Raw genomic sequence first — 5,918 nt, forward strand, 5'->3', positions numbered from 1 at the left:
CTTATTGAAGAAATTTGGTATGATGGATAGCTCACCTGCATCTACACCAATGTCTACTGCAATCAAGTTGGATGAAGACAAGAAAGGCAAGAGTGTGGATATTTCAAGCTATAGAGGGATGATTGGATCATTGCTGTATTTGACTGCTAGTAGACCAGACATCATGTTTGCTACTTGTCTATGTGCCAGATTTTAAGCCAATCCAAAGGAATCACATTTGATGGCTGTCAAAAGGATTTTCAGATACTTAAAGGGAACTCCAAACTTGGGATTATGGTATCCTAAGGGAACTGGTTTTGAAGCTGTTGGATACACAGATGCAGATTTTGCTAGATGCAGGGTTGATAGGAAAAGTACTAGTGGAAGCTGTCAATTTCTTGGTCAAAGACTTGTGTCCTGGTACAGTAAGAAACAACAATCTGTGTCAACTTCCACAGCTGAGGCTGAATATATAGCTGCTGGAAGTTGTTGTGCTCAAGTGCTTTGGATTAGAAATCAGCTAATGGACTATGGTCTAGTGTTACACAAAATTCCTATTATGTGTGACAATACTAGTGCCATATCTATAGTAGCTAATCCAGTTAATCATTCTAGAACAAAGCACATTGATGTTAGGTACCATTTTATCAGGGAACATGCTGCAAATGGTACCATTGAGCTCATTTTTCATCCAACAGAAAAACAATTAGCTGATATTTTTTCTAAACCTTTGGATGAAGCAACCTTCACTAGACTTGTGAGTGAAATTGGACTGCTCAATTCTTATCCTAAGGCAAGAACTCAGCTAATGTTTTGCAGCAGATTAATTTCTAATAAATCAACCCAGTTTGATTTAATTGGAAATTAACTGAAAAATGAATTATAAATATTTCAGAAGCTCTGTATATTTATTTTTCTTTAAAAACTCAAAAATTAACTTAGAATATTTCAAATTCTAAGTAAACTGCTTAGTTGTTAATTTACATCTTAAATGTGTAAAAATTAGCACAAGGCAGAATAAAAGTACTAAAAGGTATAGAGAACTGAGTTCTCGATAAGTCAAAATGACTTATCGACAAGTCATTTTAGAGTTCTCGAGTGATTCCTCGATAAGTCTATCTACAGGCTTCTCGAATGACTTCTCACTAAGCTCTATTATGACTTATCGATAAGACCATGTAGAGTTCTCTAATAGTGTTAATTCATAGAGTTCTCGACAAGGATATTTTGAGACTTATCAATAACTCAGAACTAAATTAATTTAATTCATTGAATTATTTTAGACAAATACTTTTGGAAAATTTATTCTGATTTTAATTTGATTCAATTCAAATAAATTAGAATTATTTCAGTCCTTTTTGGACAAACTGGGCATTTATCAGAGTTCTCGATAAGTCACTTGACTTCTCGAATGTACCTTTTTCATATTTAAAATTAATTCTCAATAAGTTTAATATCAAATGTTTATTTTACTTCTCGACAAGTATTTTACTTTTTCCGTAAATACCCAGACTTCTCCATTAATATTAACTTGGAATTTCTCAAAACTCTAAGTAAACTGAATATTTATTACGTCATATCTTTAGTATGTGAACTTAATAAATAACAGATCAAAAGAAGCAAAAAGTATGAAAAACTGAACAAATTTAATTCATAAATTCTGTTCATAAAAATACTTTTGACATACTTAGTCTCTAAATTTCTCTGACTTATTGACACATTTGCGTGCTTATATAATTTCTTGCTTACGTGGAAATATGTTAGTCCAATGTTAGTAGACTAGTACATTATTTGTGTTGTTTTGCGTATGCTGATAGTGATAATCATATCTGATTGCTTGCTAATAGGGAGAGTTACTTTTTGTGTAGGGAGTACACGCTTATTTGCATGGGTAATAGTTACTTTTTAATATAAACTAATATTCTTGAGTACCTGCATGGGGAATAGTCACTAGTCATTTCTAGCTGTCTAGTAGGCTTATGTGATTATTACTCCTATTATCCAGGCAACTCAAGAGTCTCTTAGTTTCTATCTTTACTTCATCTATAAATTAAAATGCTTCACTCTTTATCACTCATCACTCTCCTACTCTAAACAAAAACATCAAATTTCAAAATCACATTCTGTTCATCTCTCTTTCTCTCATTCAAATGGATGCCCCAGTCTTCTACAGACTTGTTAATAGAGCTTATCTACCGGTTCATCATTTGGATGATGATTTGGTGTATTTGGATCCCTTCGGACTTCGTTTCCACATCAAGGGGGTTGTTTAGAGCCCCTTTGATGTTCCACTTGAGGTCTTTTACGGACTCTCGTGGGATGATCAAATTGACATTCTTTTCTTTGAGATGGAAGCCTCTTTCGAGCAGGAGAGGCGAGCAAGGGAGGCTGAGCAGCAATGCCTTGCTGCTTTGGAGTTGCAGGAGAGGATCATCTCTCTTGCACACTCCATGTCCAGGGCTTACCAGCGCATGGCAAGGAGGTTGGAGGCTGAGAAGAAGAAGTCTAAATTAGAGTAGTTAGGATTAGGATTTACTTTATGTAATCTGCATCTTAATGTACTCTATGTTTAATATTAATGAAATTAACTTCTTCTTTATCAATTTGTTTTTGTTGCTTGATTGTTTATGTCATGATTGCCTTGTGTTTACAAATTGATTGATTATTAGTTTTCCTGTCATAATGCATGCAACTGTATGTCTCAATGGTTATTCCTAATCAATACATATAAATATGTTCAATGCATTACAGGTTCAACACAATCCACTCAGACAATAACATGAGAATCAAGTTTCAATCAACATGTATCTGTGTTACACTGCAGCTAAAACATTTCAAAACCAAACTGTGGTTTACCCAGGCACAGCAACACAAGCACAAACTAGAACTTTCAGACAAGATTCAGAACTTTCATTAAATATGGATCAACAACAGCAACACAAACACAAACTCAAGCACAATCCCACTCAGGTGACTTTCAAAAGCCACTTGTTTTATAAAAGGACAGCAATGTCTTGATGACCTTCAGATTGATTCAGTTGTTTGAGAAAAGAATCCACCAGACATGAAAGTTTATCAGTTTACAGAATATTTCATGAATGTTTCTCATGCACCTTCATGTGCAAAACAGTCTTAACAGACTGATAGGTTTGAGGGTAGTACTCTTGAGGGGGAGCTATCTAAATCCTCTCCAATTCAATTGGAGGTTCCTCAAGAAGGAACAACTCCCCTCATAACTCTAGCAGAAGCTGTCTTAACAGTCAAAGCTAGAAGAACAATTGCCTATGACAATGTCATAAAAAGGGCAATCTTATCACATTTATGTGACAGTGCTCTGCAAGGTGCACAAAGGTTTGAGGCTGGTGTACATGACAGTAACCCAATCAAATCCTCTCCAATTCCAATGGAGTTTCTCACTACAAGTGGAGGACAACACACTGTCACAACCACAGAGCAATTTGTGAGTCAAACTATGACCCCAGTCATAGGTGCTTATGCACTCTTTTTTTTCTGGTGAAATGAGTATGATTAGCCTTATATGGTCTTCGTCTAATCATATGATCACAGATTACCTCTTCTCAGCCAACTCTTATTTCTGTAGGTCAAACAACATTTGAGCCTTTCATGTGAGAATAAGAGAAAAGATTGAGTGAAAAAAAAAGAATAAGAGAGGCAGGATCCTTCCTGGAAAAAGGAGAGGTAGATGAATGTATGGATTTAGTAATCCTTGTGAGGGAACTCTGACTCTCAGAAGTCATGAGACTAGTGCAGTGAGAATTGGTGAGACTACTTATTCAAAAGAACATAGAGGTTAGGACTTTTATCACTAACAGATTTTTCTACAGATCTAAGTGAAACTTCTATTGTTTAAAACTTATCACCATGAATCTCAATGAAGCTTGAAGCTGCAGACAGTGTTCCAAATGGACAATGACAACAGCTTGAACAATGTGCATTTAGCTGGATTTTTCTTCCTGGAGATAATGTCAAAAAGGGGGAGATATATCTAAATGCCAAAACAGCTAATGGATGTTGAATAAATCTAAATGCAACTCAACAGAAGAAGACCTGGTGGGAAGACTGGTTTTGGTTTCTGCATTTAGTTAAAGTTTTGACATCATCATTCAGAACTTGTGCATAATTTCATAATGAACAAGTTGGGGGAGATTGTAATATATAATAGATGATGTCAAAGATTACTGGAGCTAATAATATCATCAACATCTATGATCTAAGTATATCAGAAGAGTTGAAGGCAGCAGGCAAGAGCAGAATATCAAAGGATGGAAGATTTCTGAATATAAAAGCTGGCTCTTTGTCAAGTTATAGGATAAGGATGTTAGCTAGATATCCGAAGCCAGATTTGCTGAAACTAATAGAGGCTCTAGCTGACACCCCCATTCTAGAAGAATTGGAAATACTTGTGCAAATTAAGAACATAATTGGGAAAGAATCAGACAACCCAGTCTTTACTTAATTATTGTAAACTGTCCAATGTACAAGTGTTGTATCAGCTTTTGTATCATTTTATTTTCATTCTTTAACTTGGGGTTAGTCTTGTTAACAGGCATGAATTTGTGATAAGCAATCTTCTCACAAATTGGGGGAGATTATTGTGCAAGACATGCCTGTATCATAAAAAGACTAAGTCATATTGACAACCCTATGATTAGTTGTATTGTAACCTTAATCTGTAATTCATACTTGTAATACTTAATGTCTGTAAAATGTAAATGGAGCAGACTGGAGCATTTTTCTCTAAATAGTGTCAAGCCTAAGAATTCTATCTAGAAGAAGATCAAGAAGATCATACCTCTAAAGGATTATGAAGAAGCTTGGAGTTGAATAAATCTGTTTGGTGTAAAACATTCTAAGTCAAGATCTCTACAAGTCACAGAATTAGTGTTATAGAGAAATCATTCGAGAACTCCAGAATGACTTATCAAGAAGTCATTTAAACTCTAGAGAGTATCGACGGATGAGTAACATCTACCCGACGGATGAGCAATATCTACTCGACGGATGAGGAATGTCTACTCGACGGATAGGCCATCACTACTCGACGGATAAGCAACATCCACCGGGTGTAGAGAACTCAGGAATTGTCTGTCGAGAACTCAGAGATATCAACAAATATACATTCATTAGAGAACTCTGAGTTATCGATAAGCCAAAGTCCATTAGAGAACTCTGAGTTATCGATAAACCAAAATTCACTAGAGAACTCAGAGTTATCGATAAGTCTAAGCAACAATGAAGTTTCAGAGATATCGACAAGCCAACATGCCTATTGAGATGTCGAGTTCCCTATAGCTTAACTGAAGATCTCAAAGTGAAGAAATTTCTCTAAGTACAGAATTGCAGAACAGTTCAATATCCAAGGTTGCAAATTAACAAACAATTCACACAGATGGATTGACAAGTCTACAAAAAGCAGCTTGAGAGATATGCAAGATCAACGACAAAGATTAACTGACAGAGGAAATTAAAGTTAACACGGGATGCTAAAGATATGCTAAGCCAGAAATGGAAGATTTGCTTTTCTATAAATAGAAATGACAAGTGACAGTTTAGAAAAGCTAATAGCATGTTTATTATCCACTGTGTAAACCAGCAGTTAACTGAGTTATAAAGTTAATACTGGTCCTCTAGTTAAAAAAAAAAGAACAATCAGAATAGAAGCATGTGTGTTCTCTCTCAAGAAAGAAGCTAAGTTCTAAAACAAGAACTTAGAGATTTTGTAGCAAAACACTGCTTGATTTTTAATATAAAATTAAGTGAGTTTTGAAGATCTTTGTTTTACATATTTGCACAACTATTTATGTTTAACATCCATTCTACTAAATCATAAATAACAACCAACTGCTAAAGCCTAAGTCGATCGGAAATCAAACATTTAAGCCAAAACACATTCACCCCCCCTCTGTGTTGTATTCATA

This window comes from Apium graveolens, chromosome 11 (assembly GCF_009905375.1).
Source record: "Apium graveolens cultivar Ventura chromosome 11, ASM990537v1, whole genome shotgun sequence".
Classification (NCBI taxonomy): Eukaryota; Viridiplantae; Streptophyta; class Magnoliopsida; order Apiales; family Apiaceae; genus Apium; species Apium graveolens.